Source organism: Balaenoptera physalus (genome assembly GCF_965194825.1).
Source record: "Balaenoptera physalus genome assembly, chromosome: Y".
Taxonomy (NCBI): Eukaryota; Metazoa; Chordata; class Mammalia; order Artiodactyla; family Balaenopteridae; genus Balaenoptera; species Balaenoptera physalus.
In genome coordinates, this window is record NC_138904.1 from 8,497,376 (window position 1) to 8,514,260 (window position 16,885).

The window sequence follows — 16,885 nt, forward strand, 5'->3', positions numbered from 1 at the left end:
TGCACAGCCTATACAAGCACACACAAAGACACACACACACAGTTCACTGTGAATCAATGTCCAGCCTATTCCTGCACACACATGCACACTCACACACACACCTCACAGTGACTCAATGCACAGCCTGTACGAGCACACACACACACACACACATCACTGTGACTGAATGTGCAGCCTATACCAGCACACACACACACGGCTCATGTGACTTAGTGCACAGCCTATACCAACACACACATGCACACACACACACACACACACATGAACAGCTCACTGAGACTCAATGCACAGCCTATACCAGAAAACACACACACACATGGCTCACTCTGACTCAATGCACAGTCTATACCAGCACATACACACACACACACACCGCTACCTGTGACTCTATGCAAAGCTTATACCAGCATGCACACACACACATACACCTCAGTGTGACTCAATGTTCAGCATATACCTGCACACACAGACACACACACACCTCTCACTGTGACTCAATGCACAGTCTCTACCGGCACACACACACACACACACACGGCTCCCTGTAACACATTGCACCGTCCATACTGCACACACACACACACACAGACGGCTCAATGTGACTGAGTCCACAGCCAATATCAGCACAGACACACAGCTAACTGTTACTCAATACTCAGCCTAGAGCAGCACACACACATACACACACATGCACAGCTGACTGTGACTCAATGCACAGTCTCTAACAGCACACACACACACACAGCTCACTGTGACTCAATGCACCATCTGTACCTACACACACACACACACGGTTTAATGTGACTCAATGAAATGTCTATGCCGGCACACACACACACACACACACACACACACGGCTGTCTGTGTCTCAGTGCACACTCTATACCAGCCCACACACACCCACAAACAGCTCACTGTGCCTCAAGCCTATACCAGCACACAAACACACACAGACCTCTCTGTCACTCATTGGTCTGCCTATACCAGCCCACGAACACACACACACCTTACTATGACTCAGTGCACTGCCTATAACAGTGTGCATTCACACACACAAACACACACACACACACGGTTGACTGTTAATCAATGCATAGTCTATACCAGCACACACACACACACACAAACACACCTGACTGTGACTCAATGCACAGTCTATACCAACACACACACGGCTCCATGTAACTCAGTGCACAGTCTATGCTAGCAGACTCAGACACACACAGAAACACACATGGCTCACTGTGAGTCAATACACAGCCTATACCTGCACACACACACACACATACACCCACTCAAACACAATCAGCTCACTGTGACTCAGTGCAAAGCCTAAACCAGTACGTGCACCCACACACACACACACCTCACTGTGACTCAATCGTCAGCCTATACCAGCGCACACAGACACACACCCCTCTCTGTGACTAAATGCATAGCCTATACCAGCATGCACACACACACATACACATCTCACTGTGACTCAAAGGTCATCCTATACCAGTGTGCACATACAGACACACACACATGGCTGACTGTGACTCAATGCACAGTCTATACCAGCACAAACACACACACAAACACCACTGACTGTGATTCAATGCACAGTCTATACCAGCATATACACACACACACACGCATTGCTCAGTGTGTCTCAATGCACTGTCCATACTGGCACATACACACATACACACACATGGCTCACTGTGGCTCAATGTCCAGTCTATATGTGCACACACACAAACACACACCCCTGTGACTCAATGCACAGACTATACCAGCACACACAAACAAGCACCTCACTTTGACTCAATGCTCAACCTATACGAGCACAAACACACACACACACACAGGGCTCACTGTGACTGAATGCACAGCCTATACCAGCACAGAAACACAAACACAGCTCACTGTGACTCAATGTACAGCCTAAACCAGCACCCATGAACACACACACACACGGCTCACTATTACTCAATGCACTGTCCATACCAGCACACACACACAAACACATAGATGGCTCTCTGTGACTCAGTGCACAGCCTATACTGGCACACACACACACACACACACACACACCTCACAATGATTCAATGCTCAGACTATATCAGCACACACACACACACGGCTCCCTGTGACTCAATGCACCATCCATACCTGCAAACAAAAACACACACACACAGAAGGCTCAATGTGACTCAGTCCATAGCCTATATCAACACACACACACACCTGTGACTCAGTACTCAACCTGTAGCAGCACAAGCACACACGCACAGCTGATTGTGACTCAATGCACAGTCTATACCTGCACACACAAACGTGGTTCACTGTGCCTCAGTGCACAGCCTATACCAGCACACTCACATGCACTCAAACACACATGGCTCTCTGTGACTCAATGCACAGGCTCTAACAGCAGACACACACACACAAACACAAACACACGAACAGCTCACTGTCAGTCAATGCACAGTCTATTCCATCACATACACACACACACAGATCAGTGATTCAGTGCACACTCTATACCAGCACACACACACACACACTCACAGCTGTCACTCAATGCAAAGCCTATACCAGCACATGCACACACACACACATGGTTGTCTGTGACTCAATGCACAGTCTATACCAGCACACACACACAAACACATCTGACTGTGACTCAATGCACAGCCTTTGCCAGCACCATACACACACACACACACACACACACACACACACACATGGCTGAGTGTGACTCAATGCACAGCCTATACAGCATACACACACACACACATGCACCTCACTGTAACTCAATGCAGAGTCTATAGCAGCACACACACACACACATCCACATCACAGTGACTCAATGGGCAGCCTATACCAAGACACACACACCTCACTGTGACTCAATCCGCAGCCTATACCAGCACACACACATATCACACACAGACACCTCACTGTGATTAAATGCACAGCCTCTACCAGCACGCACACAACACACACACGACTCACTGTGAATCATTGCACAGCCTATGCCAGTACACACAGACACACTCGGCTAACTGTGACTAAATGCACCATGCATACCTGCACACAAACACACACACACACAAACACACAATGACGGCTCAGTGTGCCTCGGTGCACAGCCTATACCAGAACACACACACACACCTAACTGTGACTCAATGCTCAGCCTACAGCAGCACACACACACAGACAGACATAACCCTAATTGTGACTCAATGCAATGCTCATATCACCACACACACACAAACATAACTGTGACTCAGTGCTCAGCCAATAGCAGCACACACACACACACACATACACACGCATGGCTCAGGGTGACTGAATGCACCATCTATACCATCATACACATACACACACACACACACACAGACACCACGCTGTGACTCAATGCTCAGACTATAAAAGCACACACAAACAAGGCTCACTGCGACTCAATGCATAGCCTATGCCAGCACACACACATGGCTCATGGTGACTCAATGCAGATTCTATACCAGGACACACAAACACGCACACACACACACGGCTCCCTGTGACTCAATGAATATTCTATACCAGCACACACACACACACACACACACACACACATATCACTTTGACTCAATGTGCAGCCTATACCAGCACACACAAACACACACACACCTGTCACTCAGTGCACAGCCGATAGCAGTACAAACACACACAAATACATGACTCACTGTGACTCATTTCACAATTCATTCATGAACACACACTCACACACACACCTCACTGTGACTCAATGATATGCCTATACCAGCACACACACATAGCTCACTATAACTCAATGCTCAGCCTATACCAGCACACACACACACACACGCACACACACACACACACATGTCACTGTGACTCAATGAACAGCCTATACCAGCACAAACACACAAACACACAAACATCTCACAGTGACTCAATGCAGAGCCTGTACCAGCACACACACACACACATGCACACACACACACAGTGCTAAGTGTGTCTCAATGCACCATCCATACCAGCACATACACACATACACACACACAGCTCACTCTGACTCAATGCTCAGCCTATATCAGCACACACACACACACATGCATGGCTCACTGTGACTCAATGCACAGCCTATACCTGCACACACACACACACACACTTCACTGTGACTCCATGCTCAGCCTATACCAGCACACACAAAGAAACACAGCTCACTGTGACTAAGTGCACAGACTATACCAGCACACACAGACACAGACACACCTGACTGTGACTCAATGCACAGTCTATAAGTAGCACATACACATACACACATGCAACTCACTGTGACTCAATGCTCAGGCTATACCTGCACACCCCCATATGGCTCACTATAACTCAATGCACAGCTTATGCCAGCACACACAAATGGCTCACTGTGACTCAATGCAGAGTCTCTACCAGCACACACACATGCACACACACACCACTGTGACTCAATGCGCAGTCTATACCTGTGCACACACACACACACACATGGCTGACTGTGACTCAATGCAGTCTATACCAGCACACAGAACCACAACACACACCTGACTGTGACTCAATGCACAGTCTATAAGCAGCAAACACAACAACACACCTCATTGTGACTCAATGCTCAGACTATACCATCACACACACACACGGCTCACTGTGACTCAATGCACAGCCTATGCCAACACGCACACATACACACACACACACGGCTCACTGTGACTCAATATACAGCCTATACCACCAAACACACACAAACACTCGGCTCCCTTTGACTAAATGCACCATCTATCCCTGCACACACATACACACACACACACAGACGGCTCAATGTGACTCAGTCCACAGCCTATACCGGCACATGCAAACACACCTAACTGTGACTCAATACTCAGCCTACACCAGCACACATACATGCACACACACACACACACACATTGCTCCCTGAGGCTCCATGCAAAGCCTATAACAGCACACAGACACACACACTCACACACACACGACTGTGACTCAATGCAGTCTATACCAGCACATACACACACACATACATGGCTCTGTGTAACTCAATGCACCATCGATCATACCAGCACATACACACACCTCACTGTGACTCAATGTGCAGCCTGCACCAGCACACACACACACACACACACACACACACCTGTGACTCAATGCGCAGCATGTACCAGCACACACCCACCCACACATACCTGTGACTCAAAGGGCAGCCTATACCAGGACACACACACACACGCACACACACCTCACTGTGACTCAATGGTCAGCCTATAGCAGCACACACAGACACACACTCACACACACACGGTGGACTGTGACTCAATGCAGAGTCTATACCAGCACACACACACACACACCTCACTATGACTCTATGCTCAGCCTATACCAACAAACACACATACCTTGCTGTGACTCAAAGCGCTTTCTGTAGCGTCACACACACACACACACACACACACACACACACACACCCCTCACTGTGAGTCAATGCACATCCTAAACCAGCACACAAACACACGGCTCACTGTGACTCAATTCCAAGCCTATACTTGCACATACACACACTCACACACACACTTCACTGTGACTCAATGCATAGCCTGTTCCAGTACACACACACATCGATACCTCACTGTGACTCAATGCTCAGCCTATATCAGCACACACACTCACACATACAGCTCACTGTGACTCAATGTGCAGCCTATAGAAGCACACAAACACACGGCTCATTCTGACTCAGTGTGCAGCCTGTATCATTGCGCGCACACACACACACACACAAACACGTCTCAATGTGACTCAGTGTACAGCCTATACCAGCACAGATACACACAGACGAACAGCTCACTGAGACTCAATGCACAGTCTATACCAGAACACACACACACACACACACACACACACACATGGCTTACTCTGACTCAATGCACAGTCTATACCAGCACACACACACAGACACACACACACACACCTCACTGTGACTCAGTGCTCAGCCTATACCAGCAGACACAAACAAACACAACTAACTATGCCTCAATGCACAGTCCACAAGCAGCACATACACACACATACATGCAACTAACTGTGAATCAATGAACAGGCTATACCTGCGCACCCCCACACGGCTCACTATGACTCAATGCACAGCTTATGCCAGCACACACACATGGCTCACTGTGACTCAATGCAGAGTATACCAGCACACACACATGCACACACACACACACCACTGTGACTCAATGCACAGTATATACCTGCATGCACACACACACACACACACACACACACGGCTGACTGTGACTTAATGCAGTCTATACCAGCACACAGAACGACAAAACACACCTGAATGTGACTCAATGCACAGTCTATAAGCAGCACATACACCCACACACCTCACTGCGACTCAATGCTCAGACTTTACCATTACACACACACACGGCTCACTGTGACTCAATGCACAGCCTATGCCAGCACACACACACAAACACTCGGCTCCCTGTGACTAAATGCACCATCCATCCCTGCACACACACACACACACACAAAGATGGCTCAATGTGACTCAGTCCACAACCTATACCGGCACAAACAATCACACCTAACTGTGACTCAATACTCAGACTATACCAGCACACACACATGCACACACACACACATTACTCCCCGTGACTCCATGCACAGTCTGTAACAGTACACAGACACCCCCCCACACACACATGATCAGCTCACTCTGACTCAATGCACAGTCTATTCCATCACACAAACACACATGCTCACTGTGAGTTAGTGCACTGTCTATACCAGCACACAAACACACACTCAGATCTCACTATGACTCAATGCAAGCCTATAACAGCACACGCACACACACACACACAAACCTCACTGTGACTCATTGCAAAGCCTATACCAGCACACAGAGACACACACACCCCTAACTGTGACTCAGTGAACAGCCTATACCAGTGCTCGTGCACACACACACACAAGGCTGACTGTGACTCAATGCACAGCCTATATCAGCACTCACACACACACACACACTGCTCACTGTAATTCAAAGCACCATCCTTACTTACAAACACACACACACACACATTCATGGCTTACTGTGACACAGTGGACTGCCTATACCAGCACACATACACACACACACGGCTCACTGTGACTCAATGCACAGCCTATGCCATCACAGGCAGACACACACACCACTCACTGACACTCAATGCACATCATATAACAGAACACACACATGCACACACACACACACGGCTCACTGTGACTCAATCCACAATCTCTAACAACACAAAAACACACACAGGACTCTGTGACTCAATGACCAGACTACACCTGCACACACATGCACAATCACACACACACCTCACTGTGACTCAATGCACAGCCTGTACCAGCACACACACACACAGACACACCTCACTGTGACTCAATGTACAGCCTAGATCAGCACACACACACAGACAGCTCACTGTGACTTAATGCACAGCCTATACAAGCACACACAAAGACACACACACACAGTTCACTGTGAATCAATGTCCAGCCTATTCCTGCACACACATGCACACTCACACACACACCTCACAGTGACTCAATGCACAGCCTGTACGAGCACACACACACACACACACATCACTGTGACTGAATGTGCAGCCTATACCAGCACACACACACACGGCTCATGTGACTTAGTGCACAGCCTATACCAACACACACATGCACACACACACACACACACACATGAACAGCTCACTGAGACTCAATGCACAGCCTATACCAGAAAACACACACACACATGGCTCACTCTGACTCAATGCACAGTCTATACCAGCACATACACACACACACACACCGCTACCTGTGACTCTATGCAAAGCTTATACCAGCATGCACACACACACATACACCTCAGTGTGACTCAATGTTCAGCATATACCTGCACACACAGACACACACACACCTCTCACTGTGACTCAATGCACAGTCTCTACCGGCACACACACACACACACACACGGCTCCCTGTAACACATTGCACCGTCCATACTGCACACACACACACACACAGACGGCTCAATGTGACTGAGTCCACAGCCAATATCAGCACAGACACACAGCTAACTGTTACTCAATACTCAGCCTAGAGCAGCACACACACATACACACACATGCACAGCTGACTGTGACTCAATGCACAGTCTCTAACAGCACACACACACACACAGCTCACTGTTACTCAATGCACCATCTGTACCTACACACACACACACACGGTTTAATGTGACTCAATGAAATGTCTATGCCGGCACACACACACACACACACACACACACACACGGCTGTCTGTGTCTCAGTGCACACTCTATACCAGCCCACACACACCCACAAACAGCTCACTGTGCCTCAAGCCTATACCAGCACACAAACACACACAGACCTCTCTGTCACTCATTGGTCTGCCTATACCAGCCCACGAACACACACACACCTTACTATGACTCAGTGCACTGCCTATAACAGTGTGCATTCACACACACAAACACACACACACACACGGTTGACTGTTAATCAATGCATAGTCTATACCAGCACACACACACACACACAAACACACCTGACTGTGACTCAATGCACAGTCTATACCAACACACACACGGCTCCATGTAACTCAGTGCACAGTCTATGCTAGCAGACTCAGACACACACAGAAACACACATGGCTCACTGTGAGTCAATACACAGCCTATACCTGCACACACACACACACATACACCCACTCAAACACAATCAGCTCACTGTGACTCAGTGCAAAGCCTAAACCAGTACGTGCACCCACACACACACACACCTCACTGTGACTCAATCGTCAGCCTATACCAGCGCACACAGACACACACCCCTCTCTGTGACTAAATGCATAGCCTATACCAGCATGCACACACACACATACACATCTCACTGTGACTCAAAGGTCATCCTATACCAGTGTGCACATACAGACACACACACATGGCTGACTGTGACTCAATGCACAGTCTATACCAGCACAAACACACACACAAACACCACTGACTGTGATTCAATGCACAGTCTATACCAGCATATACACACACACACACGCATTGCTCAGTGTGTCTCAATGCACTGTCCATACTGGCACATACACACATACACACACATGGCTCACTGTGGCTCAATGTCCAGTCTATATGTGCACACACACAAACACACACCCCTGTGACTCAATGCACAGACTATACCAGCACACACAAACAAGCACCTCACTTTGACTCAATGCTCAACCTATACGAGCACAAACACACACACACACACAGGGCTCACTGTGACTGAATGCACAGCCTATACCAGCACAGAAACACAAACACAGCTCACTGTGACTCAATGTACAGCCTAAACCAGCACCCATGAACACACACACACACGGCTCACTATTACTCAATGCACTGTCCATACCAGCACACACACACAAACACATAGATGGCTCTCTGTGACTCAGTGCACAGCCTATACTGGCACACACACACACACACACACACACACACACATGGCTGAGTGTGACTCAATGCACAGCCTATACAGCATACACACACACACACATGCACCTCACTGTAACTCAATGCAGAGTCTATAGCAGCACACACACACACACATCCACATCACAGTGACTCAATGGGCAGCCTATACCAAGACACACACACCTCACTGTGACTCAATCCGCAGCCTATACCAGCACACACACATATCACACACAGACACCTCACTGTGATTAAATGCACAGCCTCTACCAGCACGCACACAACACACACACGACTCACTGTGAATCATTGCACAGCCTATGCCAGTACACACAGACACACTCGGCTAACTGTGACTAAATGCACCATGCATACCTGCACACAAACACACACACACACAAACACACAATGACGGCTCAGTGTGCCTCGGTGCACAGCCTATACCAGAACACACACACACACCTAACTGTGACTCAATGCTCAGCCTACAGCAGCACACACACACAGACAGACATAACCCTAATTGTGACTCAATGCAATGCTCATATCACCACACACACACAAACATAACTGTGACTCAGTGCTCAGCCAATAGCAGCACACACACACACACACATACACACGCATGGCTCAGGGTGACTGAATGCACCATCTATACCATCATACACATACACACACACACACACACAGACACCACGCTGTGACTCAATGCTCAGACTATAAAAGCACACACAAACAAGGCTCACTGCGACTCAATGCATAGCCTATGCCAGCACACACACATGGCTCATGGTGACTCAATGCAGATTCTATACCAGGACACACAAACACGCACACACACACACGGCTCCCTGTGACTCAATGAATATTCTATACCAGCACACACACACACACACACACACACACACACATATCACTTTGACTCAATGTGCAGCCTATACCAGCACACACAAACACACACACACCTGTCACTCAGTGCACAGCCGATAGCAGTACAAACACACACAAATACATGACTCACTGTGACTCATTTCACAATTCATTCATGAACACACACTCACACACACACCTCACTGTGACTCAATGATATGCCTATACCAGCACACACACATAGCTCACTATAACTCAATGCTCAGCCTATACCAGCACACACACACACACACGCACACACACACACACATGTCACTGTGACTCAATGAACAGCCTATACCAGCACAAACACACAAACACACAAACATCTCACAGTGACTCAATGCAGAGCCTGTACCAGCACACACACACACACATGCACACACACACACAGTGCTAAGTGTGTCTCAATGCACCATCCATACCAGCACATACACACATACACACACACAGCTCACTCTGACTCAATGCTCAGCCTATATCAGCACACACACACACACATGCATGGCTCACTGTGACTCAATGCACAGCCTATACCTGCACACACACACACACACACTTCACTGTGACTCCATGCTCAGCCTATACCAGCACACACAAAGAAACACAGCTCACTGTGACTCAGTGCACAGACTATACCAGCACACACAGACACAGACACACCTGACTGTGACTCAATGCACAGTCTATAAGTAGCACATACACATACACACATGCAACTCACTGTGACTCAATGCTCAGGCTATACCTGCACACCCCCATATGGCTCACTATAACTCAATGCACAGCTTATGCCAGCACACACAAATGGCTCACTGTGACTCAATGCAGAGTCTCTACCAGCACACACACATGCACACACACACCACTGTGACTCAATGCGCAGTCTATACCTGTGCACACACACACACACACATGGCTGACTGTGACTCAATGCAGTCTATACCAGCACACAGAACCACAACACACACCTGACTGTGACTCAATGCACAGTCTATAAGCAGCAAACACAACAACACACCTCATTGTGACTCAATGCTCAGACTATACCATCACACACACACACGGCTCACTGTGACTCAATGCACAGCCTATGCCAACACGCACACATACACACACACACACGGCTCACTGTGACTCAATATACAGCCTATACCACCAAACACACACAAACACTCGGCTCCCTTTGACTAAATGCACCATCTATCCCTGCACACACATACACACACACACACAGACGGCTCAATGTGACTCAGTCCACAGCCTATACCGGCACATGCAAACACACCTAACTGTGACTCAATACTCAGCCTACACCAGCACACATACATGCACACACACACACACACACATTGCTCCCTGAGGCTCCATGCAAAGCCTATAACAGCACACAGACACACACACTCACACACACACGACTGTGACTCAATGCAGTCTATACCAGCACATACACACACACATACATGGCTCTGTGTAACTCAATGCACCATCGATCATACCAGCACATACACACACCTCACTGTGACTCAATGTGCAGCCTGCACCAGCACACACACACACACACACACACACACACCTGTGACTCAATGCGCAGCATGTACCAGCACACACCCACCCACACATACCTGTGACTCAAAGGGCAGCCTATACCAGGACACACACACACACGCACACACACCTCACTGTGACTCAATGGTCAGCCTATAGCAGCACACACAGACACACACTCACACACACACGGTGGACTGTGACTCAATGCAGAGTCTATACCAGCACACACACACACACACCTCACTATGACTCTATGCTCAGCCTATACCAACAAACACACATACCTTGCTGTGACTCAAAGCGCTTTCTGTAGCGTCACACACACACACACACACACACACACACACACACACCCCTCACTGTGAGTCAATGCACATCCTAAACCAGCACACAAACACACGGCTCACTGTGACTCAATTCCAAGCCTATACTTGCACATACACACACTCACACACACACTTCACTGTGACTCAATGCATAGCCTGTTCCAGTACACACACACATCGATACCTCACTGTGACTCAATGCTCAGCCTATATCAGCACACACACTCACACATACAGCTCACTGTGACTCAATGTGCAGCCTATAGAAGCACACAAACACACGGCTCATTCTGACTCAGTGTGCAGCCTGTATCATTGCGCGCACACACACACACACACAAACACGTCTCAATGTGACTCAGTGTACAGCCTATACCAGCACAGATACACACAGACGAACAGCTCACTGAGACTCAATGCACAGTCTATACCAGAACACACACACACACACACACACACACACACATGGCTTACTCTGACTCAATGCACAGTCTATACCAGCACACACACACAGACACACACACACACACCTCACTGTGACTCAGTGCTCAGCCTATACCAGCAGACACAAACAAACACAACTAACTATGCCTCAATGCACAGTCCACAAGCAGCACATACACACACATACATGCAACTAACTGTGAATCAATGAACAGGCTATACCTGCGCACCCCCACACGGCTCACTATGACTCAATGCACAGCTTATGCCAGCACACACACATGGCTCACTGTGACTCAATGCAGAGTATACCAGCACACACACATGCACACACACACACACCACTGTGACTCAATGCACAGTATATACCTGCATGCACACACACACACACACACACACACACGGCTGACTGTGACTTAATGCAGTCTATACCAGCACACAGAACGACAAAACACACCTGAATGTGACTCAATGCACAGTCTATAAGCAGCACATACACCCACACACCTCACTGCGACTCAATGCTCAGACTTTACCATTACACACACACACGGCTCACTGTGACTCAATGCACAGCCTATGCCAGCACACACACACAAACACTCGGCTCCCTGTGACTAAATGCACCATCCATCCCTGCACACACACACACACACACAAAGATGGCTCAATGTGACTCAGTCCACAACCTATACCGGCACAAACAATCACACCTAACTGTGACTCAATACTCAGACTATACCAGCACACACACATGCACACACACACACATTACTCCCCGTGACTCCATGCACAGTCTGTAACAGTACACAGACACCCCCCCACACACACATGATCAGCTCACTCTGACTCAATGCACAGTCTATTCCATCACACAAACACACATGCTCACTGTGAGTTAGTGCACTGTCTATAGCAGCACACAAACACACACTCAGATCTCACTATGACTCAATGCAAGCCTATAACAGCACACGCACACACACACACACAAACCTCACTGTGACTCATTGCAAAGCCTATACCAGCACACAGAGACACACACACCCCTAACTGTGACTCAGTGAACAGCCTATACCAGTGCTCGTGCACACACACACACAAGGCTGACTGTGACTCAATGCACAGCCTATATCAGCACTCACACACACACACACACTGCTCACTGTAATTCAAAGCACCATCCTTACTTACAAACACACACACACACACATTCATGGCTTACTGTGACACAGTGGACTGCCTATACCAGCACACATACACACACACACGGCTCACTGTGACTCAATGCACAGCCTATGCCATCACAGGCAGACACACACACCACTCACTGACACTCAATGCACATCATATAACAGAACACACACATGCACACACACACACACGGCTCACTGTGACTCAATCCACAATCTCTAACAACACAAAAACACACACAGGACTCTGTGACTCAATGACCAGACTACACCTGCACACACATGCACAATCACACACACACCTCACTGTGACTCAATGCACAGCCTGTACCAGCACACACACACACAGACACACCTCACTGTGACTCAATGTACAGCCTAGATCAGCACACACACACACACAGCTCACTGTGACTTAATGCACAGCCTATACAAGCACACACAAAGACACACACACACAGTTCACTGTGAATCAATGTCCAGCCTATTCCTGCACACACATGCACACTCACACACACACCTCACAGTGACTCAATGCACAGCCTGTACGAGCACACACACACACACACACATCACTGTGACTGAATGTGCAGCCTATACCAGCACACACACACACGGCTCATGTGACTTAGTGCACAGCCTATACCAACACACACATGCACACACACACACACACACACATGAACAGCTCACTGAGACTCAATGCACAGCCTATACCAGAAAACACACACACACATGGCTCACTCTGACTCAATGCACAGTCTATACCAGCACATACACACACACACACACCGCTACCTGTGACTCTATGCAAAGCTTATACCAGCATGCACACACACACATACACCTCAGTGTGACTCAATGTTCAGCATATACCTGCACACACAGACACACACACACCTCTCACTGTGACTCAATGCACAGTCTCTACCGGCACACACACACACACACACACGGCTCCCTGTAACACATTGCACCGTCCATACTGCACACACACACACACACAGACGGCTCAATGTGACTGAGTCCACAGCCAATATCAGCACAGACACACAGCTAACTGTTACTCAATACTCAGCCTAGAGCAGCACACACACATACACACACATGCACAGCTGACTGTGACTCAATGCACAGTCTCTAACAGCACACACACACACACAGCTCACTGTTACTCAATGCACCATCTGTACCTACACACACACACACACGGTTTAATGTGACTCAATGAAATGTCTATGCCGGCACACACACACACACACACACACACACACACGGCTGTCTGTGTCTCAGTGCACACTCTATACCAGCCCACACACACCCACAAACAGCTCACTGTGCCTCAAGCCTATACCAGCACACAAACACACACAGACCTCTCTGTCACTCATTGGTCTGCCTATACCAGCCCACGAACACACACACACCTTACTATGACTCAGTGCACTGCCTATAACAGTGTGCATTCACACACACAAACACACACACACACACGGTTGACTGTTAATCAATGCATAGTCTATACCAGCACACACACACACACACAAACACACCTGACTGTGACTCAATGCACAGTCTATACCAACACACACACGGCTCCATGTAACTCAGTGCACAGTCTATGCTAGCAGACTCAGACACACACAGAAACACACATGGCTCACTGTGAGTCAATACACAGCCTATACCTGCACACACACACACACATACACCCACTCAAACACAATCAGCTCACTGTGACTCAGTGCAAAGCCTAAACCAGTACGTGCACCCACACACACACACACCTCACTGTGACTCAATCGTCAGCCTATACCAGCGCACACAGACACACACCCCTCTCTGTGACTAAATGCATAGCCTATACCAGCATGCACACACACACATACACATCTCACTGTGACTCAAAGGTCATCCTATACCAGTGTGCACATACAGACACACACACATGGCTGACTGTGACTCAATGCACAGTCTATACCAGCACAAACACACACACAAACACCACTGACTGTGATTCAATGCACAGTCTATACCAGCATATACACACACACACACGCATTGCTCAGTGTGTCTCAATGCACTGTCCATACTGGCACATACACACATACACACACATGGCTCACTGTGGCTCAATGTCCAGTCTATATGTGCACACACACAAACACACACCCCTGTGACTCAATGCACAGACTATACCAGCACACACAAACAAGCACCTCACTTTGACTCAATGCTCAACCTATACGAGCACAAACACACACACACACACAGGGCTCACTGTGACTGAATGCACAGCCTATACCAGCACAGAAACACAAACACAGCTCACTGTGACTCAATGTACAGCCTAAACCAGCACCCATGAACACACACACACACGGCTCACTATTACTCAATGCACTGTCCATACCAGCACACACACACAAACACATAGATGGCTCTCTGTGACTCAGTGCACAGCCTATACTGGCACACACACACACACACACACACACACACACATGGCTGAGTGTGACTCAATGCACAGCCTATACAGCATACACACACACACACATGCACCTCACTGTAACTCAATGCAGAGTCTATAGCAGCACACACACACACACATCCACATCACAGTGACTCAATGGGCAGCCTATACCAAGACACACACACCTCACTGTGACTCAATCCGCAGCCTATACCAGCACACACACATATCACACACAGACACCTCACTGTGATTAAATGCACAGCCTCTACCAGCACGCACACAACACACACACGACTCACTGTGAATCATTGCACAGCCTATGCCAGTACACACAGACACACTCGGCTAACTGTGACTAAATGCACCATGCATACCTGCACACAAA